A 15,156-nucleotide genomic window follows, 5' to 3' on the forward strand; every position below is an offset into this window, starting at 1 on the left:
ATCATTTAAACAGTGTATACTCTTCCTCCACTCATTTAATCAATTTTATCCTAGCAGCATGTTCAGACTGCCTTTCTTTTAGATGCTAATAGCAATCAACTTTGTACCAGACCTTGTGTGTAATATAAAAGTTATTTCGGTGTACTGAGACTACTTCATTTCTTTGTTTATAATGTATAAAAAAAGCAGAAGCTATTGACAGTCTGCATTTTCAGGAGTGTTTAACTTTTCTTGTACTATCTTGTTAAGTGAATGGGGGGACAGTTCCCTGGAATCTGAAATATTTTCTTGTTCTTACAATGTATGAATTTATGAATATTCTGTTTAAGACAGGGTAACCCTTGAAACTGGTGAGTTGAATCAATTCTTATTCATTACTAACTATGATGGTTTTATACAAAGAGCATATGGGAAGTGCAAGAAAGGAGGTCTGACTTAGAAAAAAATTCCATGAATCTTGGACCAAGAAGTTATTGTGTTTCCCAAGGAGAGAAGGAAACACTTTCAATATGTACGCAAGGTCCCTGCCCTTGTCCTCAGTGTTGCAAGTTTCCTGGGATGTGATTGGTGAAGAGAAGCCATGATGCCTAATAGGTGATAATGAAACACAGGTAGATCCATGACCATAGAAATTATTACATGCTTTATGTCACACATGAAAAAAGAGAACAACACTGACAGTGTTAAGGGGAAGAGCCAGATCAAACAGTAGATCCTTCACCGCTGAATTCCTCTGTGAGTCCTCGTGCTGCACCATGTTGATCACCTCCATTCCTTCCCCTGTTGACGAGGCCACAAATATTTCCTCCATTTGCTCCCAGCCTGTAACCAGTGGTGGGTGGGGACAACATAAGCTTTCTTCTTGTTCTCTTCTTTCATACTTGGATCCTTTTCAACTCTGCTTCCCTTCCTCTTTTCTCTCCATGCTTTTTAAACTTTCAACTCCATTTCACCCGTGTGTCCATTTTCTCCTTCATACAGAGCAGCTTTTCATTCATCCCCCCTCCTACTCTCTGCTTCCTTTGTCCTTCTCTTGTGTCTATTCTTCCTCATTCAGTGTATATTCCTCTATGCTCACCCTCCCCATAGCATCCACATAATGCCCAAGTGTGGGTTCTTGATGTGTATGGATGTGAGTGTGTAAACCTGGACTAAGCTCTACCTTTGCCCTGCTAAGCACCTGCAATTGCAGCAGGGTAGTAAGTGTTCATCCAGGAAGGGGAGACCATAATTAGTGCTATTTTACAAGGGGAACAGAAAAGCAAGGCATTGGAAGAGCTGGGGCCTGGAATCTGGACTCCTGTGGTTTGACACTTGCAGGATTTTTTTCTTTTCCTGTCTTTTTTCAGCACAGTCTTTCCCATCTTCTTGTTGGAAAAAATGAAAGAAAGTGTGTCTTCCATTGATTTTCTCTTCCCTAATTTTCTCACTCAAGCATTTGGCCAATTTCCTCACTTATTTCTCAACACACTTCCTCCATGACTGTTGCCTATCTTGCTTTCTCTCTTCCCATACTGGCCCTACTTCTCACACTTGTTCTCCCTGAATTGCTGCACTTCGGTAATTTCCTGGGTATGCTGGGTGCTGTGATAATGTCTCATTTTTCTTTCTCAATTTCATTGCTCCATGACAGACAGGAGAAAAGTGTCCAGTAGAGCAAAGAGAAGGAAGAGGAAAGAGAAGCATGTCTCAGACACTCTCTGGGAAACAGTACTTGAATGGCCAGCATGTCACAAGCTCTAATATTTTTTTTTAAGAGGGACCTATCATGAAGTTGAGAGAAACTGGTCACTTCAGAAAAGGTGCCAGATCTTAAAGTGAGCCAAGGCTCCAAAGATAGCAGATCAGGGTCAGAAGCCATTGCCAGTCAGCTTGTTTCAGGAATTAGAGGCAGTGATTACTGACTTGCCACAGGGCAGTTTAAGTTGTTTTAGATATTGCACTTTCAAACAGTAGCCTGATTTTTAGAGGGAGTTGTGTGTTAGGAACACTTGCTTCTTATCACAGATAGGAACTTCTAAGAAATTATCTTCTCCTTAGAAAGTTTTAATGCTTGCCTTGCCTCTAAGATTCTTACAGGACTTCCAGCTTCCTGGTTCCACCACACTCTGAGGAAGCTTGGCTTGAAACAAAGTGCCTGCTTCCTTGTGTCTCTGTTTTGAGAAACCACCAGTTTCTGGGCAAAGAACTTTACTTTAGACTACATCCTATTGAGTAATGTTAGGAGAGGTGGTATGCCGAAGACTGCAACCACAGTGGCAAATGTAACTCCCAAAATCAATATCAGAACATTGTACAAGACAAGTACAGAGTGCAATGAAATACTCATATAAGGTCATTGCGTCTATGAATAAGAGAGTTCTTGCCTGAAAAAGGCCTTTTGAAATATTTTATTTCAGAAATTGCTTTATCCTCACTATCCTTCCTTTGTGTCTTCTTCCTTTTGTCCTTTCCTATATATTTCCCTTACAAGAGTCATCCCAGATTAATTCTTTTATCTTTTCAGGGCCGTGACTGCAGTAATAGGCTTTAATGGCCCTTACCAGCCTCACCTGGAGCCTTCACCGCTATCCTCTGCCTGTGGGCCCAGAAGCTTCATTTAAGCTCAGGCCTGAGTCTCCAATCTCTATTTGTGGTCTGTTGCAAGTATACCTATCTCCAGCTCCAGCTCCAGCTCCATCACAGCTGTGCCTGGCCATGGATCCTGTTATTCTGGATCCTGTTCCACCAATTGACTTCCTGGTTTGAACTTTCAAGGTCATATGGCTTATCACTATGGACTTGCCTGGCAGTTTTGGGACTGTGTCTGACCCTGGCTTTCTTTCATTGGATCTGATACTGACCCTGGCTTGCTGACTTCTATTCCTGGCTTGACTTTGAGCCTGCCTCATGATTATGGTCTTATCTGACGATCTGTATTCTTGACAGAATAACTACTTAACTACCTAAGGCCTGCCTTGCTTGCCTTGCTCAGGGGCTGTGGGGACTGGGCCCTGGCTGGTGAGGCCCCAGCCCTGCCAGCCTTGCTGAGCAGACACTTGTCTGCTGACTCCCTGTCCCTTAGAAAACAGCTGCACATCACGGCTCCCTGGAAGTTAGTTTGGGCTTTCCTGAGGACTGAGGTGAACACCACAGAACTGGGCCCACCACTGAACAAGACCTATGATGCCCTTCTGAGAGACCAGCCTGACCCCTGGGTGCTGCCCCCAAGATTCTGAGTGAAGCCCTTGCCCTCCTGGCTGCCCAGACTCTGGTGCTCCCCAGGGGTGGCCTGGACCTTTCTTTTCAAGCCCACTGAGCCTCCAAAGCTCCTCATGGGCAACCTGATCCACACCCTCCTCCCCTTTCCCAGGCTTTAAGCCCCCCATATGCCATCCCCATATCCCAGTTTTTCATCCCTTGCCTGGCTCTTTACGCTTGGAAATTGCCCTGTGGCATCCCAATACAATTAAATCACCCTACATCATGTCCATTCTGAACCCAGATCTCCGTAGGATGTGAGGAGGATCTGCTGAGAGGGGCGTTGGCAGCCAGGGCCATGAGTGAATTAAGAGGCCTCAATGGCCCTGACCAGCCTGAATGTGTGCCTCCTTCCCATTCTCTGCCCAGTTTAAGTGTAGGGCTGGGCAGTCCCTGGGCTGTGTCTGACCTTGATTACCATCCCTGTGTCTGATCCTGACACTGACAGGCATTCCTTATCACTTCCTTGGTGATCCTGGTCTGACCCTGACTACTATCCCCAGGCTTGTCCTGCTTGTCCTACTCGGGGCTGTGGGGAATGGGCCCTGGCAGGTGAGGCCCCTGCCCTTCTGGCCTTGTTATCACACTCACTTTCTGGCTTCCAATTCCTTACAGACCATCTGATCTCCGCTGCCATATGCCACACATATCTTTTCATTCCTCTTCTGCTTTTATCTTTGCAAAACCAAGCATCTGTGTCCATACCCCATCTCGTTTTCTGCCTTTATTTGCTCTCCAAGCCTTTCTCATCATCACTTCAACTCTACCTCTCACCTGATGATGGACTGTTCTCCTCTTGCTGTCCATTCCTGGCTGTGTGAATCATGGCCTGGCTTTTCAGTGGTACGAAGGTATTAGAGAAGACTAGGCAGTAAGTGGATGGGAACATAGCCACCAGATAGATGGTAAATCCCAGGGAACCTATTAGGGTCAGATTACACCCCATCCAATTCTCCTGTCTGGCACAAGACACTTTTGCTCCTCAGCCCTTTTCAGCTAATGGAGTCAGGATTTCCCTAGCACCATAGTCCTACTCAGGGAACATTGTGACATCACTGGGCCCTTCTGACATACAAAGGTGTCATATGCTGTTAGGCAGAAAGACCATGGACTTTGCGTCACAGGTAGCGAACACCCTAAAACATGAAAAGAGTGTGAAAGCTTTCGGGAATTAGTAAGAGTATGTCTCTGCTCAAAGTTAAAAAGAAATAGAATGAAGGGGATAGGATCATAACAGTAGGACACCACCTGATATGAAAAATCGCAATCCTGGACATTTTTGTAGCTCCTCCTTACAAGTAGTGCTCACAAGTAACTGACTGAAATGACAAAAAATGTTTTATAAGACTGGTGAGAGTGGAGGGGAAAGGAAAATATAATGACTTTCCCGCTTCAGTGCTTAAAAAATTGTTAGTATTTTGTGCTGTTTGGCTTGCACAGTTTCTGTGAATAGAAATAAATTTTTAAAAAAACAACAGTAGAATGATAAGCCTGTGTTTTTAAATGTCCTCTAGATGGTGATCTAACAACATCAATGCAGAAACAGCTTATCTTACAAAGGACTTACTCTACAGGGGAAAAAAAACCCCTCATGTCTTATCAACCTCTGCCATTCATTTTGCCAGACCAAACTGCCCACTCTAATTGAGTCTCTGTCCAGACTACATTTTAGCAATCTGATTATGACTTTCCACCATTTAGTGTGGGAGACAACTTTAAACTCACATTTAAGCCCAACTATCATTTGCTGTACCAAGTATCTTCCACACCTCCTGAATTTACACAGAGTTTTATGTTACCATTGCCTTTCCCTTTTCCTTCGTGCTTTTTCCTTTCCTACTATTAGTAATGGTCTTTCTATTCAAGACCTTCACATTTTTTCTGAAATGCCCAAAACCCTGTCTGGAATTCAGGCGGGTCAGAAATTTAGGTTGTCAAATCAAGATAATTATTATCCCAGGCCTATGAAAGTCACTTCAGAAGTAAGTACATGCGAGGATATATACACTCTGATTTATAGACACTGAAATTTCTATACCAGGTAGTGGTCTTGGGTCATCTTCAGCTTGCTATCCAAAACATTAAAGGATTTTTTCCCAGCTAGTTTTCAAAAGATTTTACACTCAGCCCTGAGAGTGCTGATTACAACCAGACTTCAGGAACTTAGAAGATCAATTTTTCGGAAACATTCATTAAGATGAATGGTTGAGTATTACATGGCTGTCTAAATTTCTTATATATTGTCTCCTACTGAATGATATGTAATAAGGAGTGAGATCAATATGCCAGTTATCACAGCTGCACAGTCTAACACAGGAGAAGGACAGAAGCTTCAACAGATCTGAAGACAGAATGCATCAGACAGAGTAAGAGGTAGCGGGACAGGAACGTTAAATTTTTTGTCCTGCAGTGCTACTAGTAAAGCAACTTCAAGGGGCATGCTTCCTACAGAGATCTCTGGATCTAAAGGAATCTGTACCCAATTCATTGTAAGATTGTATATCAAAGGTGTTGTGCATTCCTCACAGGGAATGTGGAATACTTTCAGGTCCTCACCTGCACCTCTGAAATTCTTTATTTAACCAATGTAGGTAAGTAAATAGATGCCAGATGTGGAAATTCGTCCTACTACTGAGGTCATGATGACATGTTCATTCTGGCATAAGTCCAGGTTCCTGCCTCAGCAAGGGATCCTACCACAGGACACTTGCACCTACATATTTTCCCGTGCTGACACTAGCATTGGTGTGGCTCAGTTAAGGAGGCATATTAGGTGACAAAACCATTTAAAATACAGGTTTTATTAGGTCACTTTTCCAATGGGTAAGTTTTGGATCCGGTTAACTGTGCTGTCACACAAATGCTAGTCTGTGGCTAGGCAGCAGAAACACTGAGTACCAGACAATACAAATTCAATGGCCTTAAAAAGAGACAGAGTGACTATGCAAGCCTTACTTGACCTCAGAGAGTTCTGACTCTTCTTTTCCTTCATTTGTGGTTATATATGTTGACCAGCAAAGAATATGTGTAATGAAAATAGGAAAGGGATATACTAAGATGAATGTGAAATGAGTAAGATTTAAGGTAATATCAGTGCTCCTTAAACACAGTTCCATGGCTGAAGAGTTCATAAAATCAAAATGCAAAATTCTTTTTTTAAAAAAGGAGAATGATGGAGAACAGAACCAGATTGCCTAGCAAATGGGGTTTTACTCAGTGTGGCTGACAGTAGCAGGATATTCAGCTGTCCATTTCAGACCTTGCATGTGTATTTCTCTCAGTGTTCCCTGTTACAGTGTTTTGCATGTGTGGGTGCAAATAGGTGTAAAAATTTCAGTTTGCATGCATTAAGCACAAGAAAGATAGAGAAAAAAAGGTTGAAAGAATAAAAATAATATTATTTTTTCCACTTCATTTCTGTTCCCAGAATTAAATCACACTTTGTTAGACTGCCACTCCATGTGGAGGCAAAGATTGCTCTACATCATACAAATCTATCTTCAATAGATTAATTAAACTGATTTGTTTAAAAAGTTGTTGGATATCGTGCCTAAGATGGACATATTTTGAACTAAATCTTTTTGTGCTTGGGGTCCCCTGGCCTGCACACTAGTAGGTTAACATAACTTCCTGCTTCTGAAGAGGACTGACTTCCATTCAGAAATCCCACTCCACATGGCTTTGTCCTTTTCTGGAATCCTCATGGTCATTTCTGCTTATTGTCACACTGACTGCAGTGGGCAACAGATTCTTGCCTAAGGCTGTGCTTTTCTAACCAGACCAAGAGATATAGGTGCATTTCTGTAGCCAGTGGAGTGGATTCTTAGTCTAGTCCAAAGGACTGCCCTTAGACTCCTCTGAAATCCAGGCTCCAAGGTAGAAAAGAGCAGTGGATATGGATTCCTCTGTCCAGACAGTGGATCCAAGAGTGGAGGGGGAATGAGCAGCCTATGAGGAGAGATGAATACATTGAAACAATAATTTCTCTTTCTAGGGATTTTGACTCAATATTTCATGTTTTCCTCTCTCAGCTGATTCTGTAACATGACCCAGTGTGAGGTGCAAAGACAATCAAAATATCCAGGCCAGTACAGCACATCGGCCACTGCTCTCAGATTGGGCTGGGGGAGGGGGATAAGGCAAAGTAGTTAATGTATGCTTTCTCCCTCCTCAGACTGAAAGAGCTGGTGCATGAAATCTAGTAAAGCAGCTCTCCGGTCCAGTGAAGCACAGGACAATTGGCAGCACCAGGAAGGTTATCACTGTCTGCATCAGATGACTCTCCTATGTGAGGTCAAAACCCCATTCAATTTGTAATGAGGAGGTGGAGGAGGCTGTAAAGTCATTCCCAAGATGGAGCAGTGAGGGCCTTGAGGCAAAAAGGAGCCAATGGAGGGAAGAAAGGAAATGGACCGAAAGATCATAATCAGTGAATTTCTGCATCCTACCCCAAGGCTGTATTCCTCAGAGAACAGGATAGTGCCAGGCAACTAAAGGCACACCCACTGGCTGATTTTGATGCCATGATCAGAAAACTGACAGAGAGATGGATAACTTGGATACTCCAGCCTGTGATGGGGGACTCCAGAACATGACTGAGAGCAGATCCCCTTGGGAATGCCCAGAACTACAAAAGCGAGGGAATAGGGTAGAGGTGAATGGCACAAGTAGAACTGTGTGAAGAGCCCAGAACAGAAATAAGGGGAGAGATGCAGGGCAGGACAGAGGGAATTGGCAGAGGTTTTTAGCGACCATAGGGTGGGAATGACTGGGCAGCTGCAGGACAGAAATTATAGATGTTGGAAGTTCTGGGTTTGAGATGAATGAACTGCTGCAGATCAGACCACAAACAGTTGTGAGTGGAGGTGTGTGGTGAAGTGACTGCAGACATTTCTGTATTATGGCTACTGATCTGGTGTTGCAGGGAGTCAAAAAGAGTACTACAAATTCTGAGAAACTAGTTCCCCTCTGGCAGACAGTTCTTTTCATTTTTCTGTCATGCTTATTATCAGAACAGTAAGTAGTCTGCTGGAATCTGTCTTTCATGACTGTCACATGCATTACACAGCAAGGCACTCTCCCTCTTTGCTTTCTCAAGAAGAATTCACAGCTTCTAAGGTCATCAGTACATAGAAAATCTAGAAAGAGGGGTGATAAAGAGCAGAAACCTCTCTGGGGTTTCAAAATGCAACCATTTTTCACCTCTAATATTGGATCCTGAAAATGAAGATCTATGAAGATATCTTGGTTCTTCTTCTAACAGCAGATACCAGCAGTCAGGTGGTATCCCATGCAAGAGATAAAGATAATATCTTATCCCAGAGGTTTCATCTATCTCACCATGACACAGTAACAAGAAATGAAAAGCTCCTGAGCTGGGAATGATGGTGACAAGGGCTGATGATTATTAAAAAACCAGAGTGAATTGGAATTCCACTGAAGCATGGGCTGTATTGCCATTTTCTCTTCTCATTCTCTGCTTGTGCCATTTCCGTTTTTATCTGCTCTTGTCTTGATTGCTATTAATTATTTAAAATAATAAGAGTGAAAGCATACGCAAGTTGAATAGTGTGAATTTTGGAAAAAGAAATCAGACTCTACACAGCTTCAAACTTGGGTCTGCCTCTTATACTGGCAACAACTTTGAAAGTTACATAACATTTGTAATGTGTGCTGAAGAAAAGTAGTTTGGAGGTTATAGAAGATGGTAAGTCAAAAGTGACTTGGGGATGTAGAATATGTTCAAAAGATATTCAGATAATTGGACTTAGGAATTTACATGTTTAAAGCAAATGGTGGGTTCTGGGGCCCTAAGCCATCACACTGAAATTTAGATGTTGAATTGTTAATTGTTCAAACCTGTATTAAAACTATTAAAACTGCAAGAGAAATAGTCACCTCCAGTAGGCAATCCTTCCCAACCAGCTCAAACAGCTGTAGTAGGACAGGATAAATTACTTTATACACTAACTCAGACTTAACTAATTTTTAAATATCTAGACTTAAGTGAGATAAGCACCTGCTTATAATGTTGAAGAAAGTGAATTCAGATGAAAGAGTAAGTTCACAGCTGGGAGCTCCTACATCAAACTACTCCACTGCCAGGCCCCTTCTTATAGATGCATGAAGAACCTGATGCCTTCATCATCAGCAGAGGAGTCAGCATAGCTTTAACTGTTGAAGCACCCTTCTGTCTGGCCTGGCAAGCCTCACATCATTTATCCAAATATCTTTATGGCAATCATGAATCACCTCCCTATGTATTCAGTAAACCTTGGAATCTCCTTTACAATGGTCTTATCATGTTTGTTTTAAAGCATTCTCACATTTTTTCTCTAATTTACTTTAGACTACCCTGGCCAAATTCAGCCACAAGATAAAACATAAATGGCTTCAGAAGAGTTTCAGCTTCTTATACTCACTAGTTCATAAAGTCACAGTTCTCAAGTAAGTTCTTAAGAAAATTAATAAAATATCTTTAAGATTATAAGAAACACAGTATGGGAAATTTTGTTTGCCTTCTGCTCTCTGAATAAGCTTGCTAAGTATTTTCAGGGTTCTTTTTTTTCTAATGAAATCTATGAAGCAAGTTTTTTAAAAGCTGACAAAATTCAGGGACTTAGTCCAATATGCATTGTAGGCTTCAAAGGTCTTTCTGCAGAAGGCATTGTAGTGTTTGCACAATGCAAGTTATGTTCATTTCCCATGGAATTTGCCTATATCCATCCCTCTGTTTTTTATTCAGCTTTTATGATGTAGATATTAATGTTTTTCTTCATTTGTGAAGTGATCTAAGGCCTATGTGGGAAAAGATAGAATTTCATTATTATTTAATTAAATTAATAAATATAATTGGTCATTATCTTTTAATAAATTTATATATATCATTATGGCAATAGAAGGAGGCCTCCAAATGGGTGGAGGCTGCATATGCCCAGGGTTTCTACAAATGAGCATGTGAGGCAGCTCTCCATGCCCTTATTGAAAGTATAGAGAAGAAAAATGGTATAGCTACCATGGGAGTGCAAAAGTTACTAGGTGCATTGTCAGCGCCTTGAATCCCTTCTCCCCAGGCAAAACATCAGTGATGTTCTGACATGTTTTCTTTATGAATGGGCAATTATACAAGGTTCTGTCTTAATTTCTCTTGAACCTGTTCCAGAGTTGACCACATGATGTAACTATTCATTAGATAAGGTACACAAATCACTGCTGCAGTCCCCTTCCAGGCTGTAATTTGGTTTGGGGTAAATGAGGGCAGTACAATGATAAGATGGAGATCCAAGATAATTAGGTAATTTGTCAGAAAGACTGTGATACTTCACTGCTGTCAGAGGTGTTAACTATGAACTGCCCCTGAAGCTGCACAATCTGTGTCATACAATATATTTCAGTCACTCTTACCAGCAAGGAAGAATATTTAATATTAAAAGAAAGAACTAAATAAATAATTCTGTGTTTAAACAATTAAATATTATTATTAAGAAAATGAGTCTTATTTCATTCTTATTATTCTAATCGTGTTTTCTAAATAGCCATGGAATACTGTATGTTAACCTCAGTGAGTTTCACTTCTGAATTTCCCATGGGAGAGATAGCCTTCCAGTTTCTCTCTGTTCAGGGAAGTTCAGTCTCTTCAGTCTCACTGTTCTTCCTTTAGTATTTATAAGCCTGGCTTTGCAATACTGACTTGCTGTAGTGGAATAGACTAAGAGACCACACTTCCCCTTTAAATGTGACTGTATACACATTTTGAAAAGAAATCGATTGCAAAAGAGCAATGGCTTCATTTGGAGCCAAGATTTTGCTTAAATAGTATCTGTATGTGTATTAGCTAAATGGGAGTATTACAAATAGTCTTCAGGGTGTCTGACATAGGTAGTTAGACAATACAGTACTCTAGAAGTCTGAGTGCTTTTTTTTTTTGCTTTTAGTTTGCTGAAACAAAGCCAGTCAACCCAAAATTGAATGTTTAAATGTTATTTCTTGGTAAATTATTTGAATTGTGTAAACAGAGTTGTCTGGAGAGGGAGAGAGAAGTATTTGTGTCCCACTGTGAAGCATTTGGGCTGAGAGGGCTGTGTTGCAGGATAGACTGGACAAGTAATGGCTGCAGGCTCCAAGATGTGATCTTAGATGCTTTGTATTATGTACATCTTCTGTAATGTGCTTGACCTTCTCTTATCTATCGGATAAAGCTCTTTTAAACCTGGGGCCCTCCCTTTTACAGATATTCCTTCCAAAATGGGAATACATTGATACTGCCAACAAATGACATTCCCTGTTTATAATGCAAGTGAACATGTTCTGAAAATGTAGCTGTGGCAGAGGTACTCCTAGTACCTTAATATTGTTATGCTTTCTCAGAATTGCAACAGAAGGCAGAAGTTGCCAGAATATACATTCTTCCCACAATACTTTAGATAATGCCCAATCTGTAATCTGATCTGTATGGTTTGGAATGTGAACCGTGCCCACCACTGCAGCACCTCAGCTCAGCTTCATGTTGAGTTTCTTCATGTTTGTCTCATAGTCTAGCCCGGGGAAACAAATAGCAGGAGTTGTTCTGAAGATTTTTTTGTTGCTGTTCCTCCTTCTTTCCAAAGATAGCAGATTCATAAATGTTTTTGTGAAGATGAACCACAAAGGTGGGGAAGTTCAAATGCCTTATGTTTAGTAAACTATGTGACTGTCCTCTGAGCTTCTTTTAATGTGAAATGACATACTTAATAGGTGTATTCTTAGGGTTTTCTCCCCATGACTTTCTAGTCACGGATTGGAATGTTTGCTGTTTCTACATAACATAATCAATATGCTATTAATACAAAAATATTTTATAGAGTTTCATAGGAAAGGATAATATTACATAGAGCATAGGAAATATTAAAGAACTGACACAAAAAATAAAATGGTAGAAATTATATTTGCTTCCTGGCACTGAGAAGTGTTCTTAAAGTTGCAAAATGATCTTTTATTAGCCCTATAGTAAGTTACTCCTGTTTCTTAAAGTTGTTTGTTCATTTGAGTAAGTTTCAATGTATATCACTCCACTAGGGTAAGTAGCTGTGGAAAAACTCTGACCACTTAGTGTTAAATTTTCAGATTATAATTCCTCTATTTATTATTACAAATTTATCTGCCACAGGTAATGCAAAAAAGCAACAGTAGCTGAACGACTGCCCCAATTCATAGACTAAGATACCTTCCTGTATGGCAGCATGTGAACTAAAAATGCAACTAAGAATTTGTGTTCATCATACCATGTTCTGATTACATTTTTTCTGAAGAAGAAACATGCGTCAGAGTTTTGTTACTGGAGGGTGGAATTAAAATGCCTCAGACTTTTGGGAAAAGGAAATTTCCAAATGGGGAAAGCTTAAGAACACTACATAGTCTAAAGAAGAAAAGAGCAAGAGGTGATGTTACACTTTTTAAAGACTGGAACCAAAACACTAAACTGATGATCTGGTCTGTAATGGAAATAATCAGTTTTCAAATAAAGTGTGTATATGGCATAATATGGCATCATATGGCATCATATGAAAATAGACTGGGAGTCAATATTTATAGTTAACTTCAAAAGAAACTTATGAGGTAGAGAAAGCTTTAATTCATAACAATTTTCCTTGGCAATCCCACTTACAGAAGAAGCCAAATGGAGTAAGTGTATTTGGTTAGCATTTCTTTTTCAGTAAACTTGGTGACTCCAAAGGGCAAATTATGGAAAAATGCCGTGGGTGCACAGGGGATGTTCAGGCGGAAAAATACTTTGTGGTCTTTTCCCCAGGGTTTGGATGAAGGTCACCCAGATACAATGTTCTTACAGCAGTTCTGGAGACATGACCTCTGATCTTACAGACTTAAAATCAGAAGATGGGCAAAGACTTGGGCCCTAATGCTGGTTACTCTGCCATATTAATGGGAAATAATCTACTTAAGAGCTTTAGCTGATCTGATTTAGTGTTTGTGAAGGTCCATCTCTAAGTAAGAGGTTACACTGTATACCTCAAGAGGTCTCTTCTGAAAAAATGCCATGCTACTTTTTTATTTTTTTTGGAGAATGCTGGCCTTGAACCTGCAGCAACTTGACTCTGAGATCACAAGGAGCAGATGAGAAGTTGCATCTTCCTAACTATAAATGCAAAGATCATACATGCTTCAAGAGACAGCAGATTAAGAAGCAGAATGGTTCATAGGGGTCTCTTGTGTGCAGAGAAAGCTAAAAGGGTCTTTGTTGAAGCAGGTTTACCCTGCAGTCTGTAGTGGTGAGACACCCGAGCTAGCTCTAAATTAGCTGGCAGTGGTATGAGTTTACACTGAATTCTGAGCTGCTGTGGCTGCTTGGTGGCAGGTTGTCATCCAAAAACTTTTAACTAATACACAGAGATATCATGACTACGGTATGGTTGTGCCCTTGCTGTGTATATATTCCAAATAGGTCAAGGTTAAAATTATTTGGTAGAAGGTATGTCTTGGGAAGACAGTTGTTTTCCAGGTGTTATGAAAGGCAAATTCGTTTTCCCCTGCAGACTGAGAGCTTGTAAGTTTATTTTAGCAAAATTCAAATCCTCCAAACCTCATATATTTCAGCTGAGAAAATAATTAAAAAATTAATTTTACAGTGTTAATTTTCTTGTGTTTCCTAAGGTCAGCCTTTAAAAATTATTTTTCAGCAGAAATAAGAGATGCAGCTTTAGCTCTTTGCTACTTGCAAGTACAATTTGTTGAATTAGTTAGAACAGCTCATCACTATATGACAAATTAAGTGTGTTTGCAAGCAGCATTCAGGTCTCAGCAAGCACTGAAAATACAGATAGAGCTGGTTCACACAAAAAACCCCTGAAGGACGACAGTCACATTTATTGAATAGTTGTTCACCTCCAGTATCTGTTTTGGCTAATGCTTGAAGAAGATGATAGTGATGCAATTTTGATGGCTGTACAGCTCTAGCATGCAGTAACATCACTGAACAGGTTTATGATCAGATACAGAAAGTTCACATGTTAATTAACAAAATACAAATTTTAAAGAGTTGTCAATTAAAAAGGCTGTACTCTCCTCTTGCTCAAAGCAGTGCCAACATCAAAACTAGATCAGCTTGCTCAGAGTCTGGTTCAACTGAGTTTTGAAAAGCTAGAAGATTGAAGATTTCACAGCCTATTTGACAACCTATTCTACTGCTGACCCATCCTCATTGCAGTATTTGAAAGTTGTTGCTTTTTGTCCTTGGTACCTCTGAGAAGAGTCTGGCTCTATCTTCTCTATGACCTTGATTAAGGTAGTTAGACACTGCAATTAGACCTGTGCTTTTCCCTCCCCTTCTCCCCCTCCCTCTTAGCTATCTCCACGATGAACAAACCCAGCTCCCTCAGTCTCTCCTCAATGTTGTCCATCTTAGTGGCCCTCTGTTTGACAAGCTCGAGTTAGCCTGTAGCTCTCCTGCTCTGGGGGGCCCAACCCTGGATGCAGTCTCTTATATGCAGCGTAACCCCTCTGAAATTGAAGGAAATTATAATTTCTCTTCATGTACTGCCTACAGTATTGCTAATACAGTCTAGCGTGTGGTTGACCTTCATTGCTATAAGGGGACACTGCTGGCTTATGTTCAGCTAGCAGACTCTTTTCTGCAGAGAGGCTCCCCAGCCAACCTTTCCCTAGCCTGTAATGACATGAAAAGGTTTTTCTATCCCAGACTCAGGACTGGGTATTTATCTTTGTTGAACTCCACGAGCTTCCTGCTGGCCTGTTACTTCGTTTTAACAAGTAGCCTCTGAATGGCAGCCTTGCCCTCCAGCACAGCAACTACCCCCCACACTTTGGTGTCACCTGCAAACTTGTCGAAGGTGCCGTTTGTATTTCGAATATTTGTGAAACCATCAACAATGTGAACGACCTTTCCGCCGTCCAGTAGAGGGC

The 15,156-nt window shown here is 40.8% G+C and overlaps 1 protein-coding gene across 3 annotated transcripts in view; it reads left to right on the top strand.

Annotated features, from left to right (window-relative positions):
* The window catches only part of LOC104126555 (transient receptor potential cation channel subfamily V member 6), a 54,352-nt gene that overhangs the window by 1,639 nt on the left and 37,557 nt on the right, over positions 1–15,156 (top strand). The window contains exon 1 of one of the 3 annotated variants that reach the window (XM_009639145.2): positions 9,591–9,687. The exons of the other annotated variants lie outside the window; for them this stretch is intronic. The gene's annotated coding sequence lies outside the window, so the exon portion shown is untranslated. Of the gene's footprint in view, positions 1–9,590; positions 9,688–15,156 lie in introns of those variants that run through there. 3 annotated transcript variants of the gene reach the window in all.

This window comes from Egretta garzetta, unplaced genomic scaffold (genome assembly GCF_000687185.1).
Source record: "Egretta garzetta isolate BGI_Z169 unplaced genomic scaffold, ASM68718v1 scaffold85, whole genome shotgun sequence".
NCBI classification, from domain to species: Eukaryota; Metazoa; Chordata; class Aves; order Pelecaniformes; family Ardeidae; genus Egretta; species Egretta garzetta.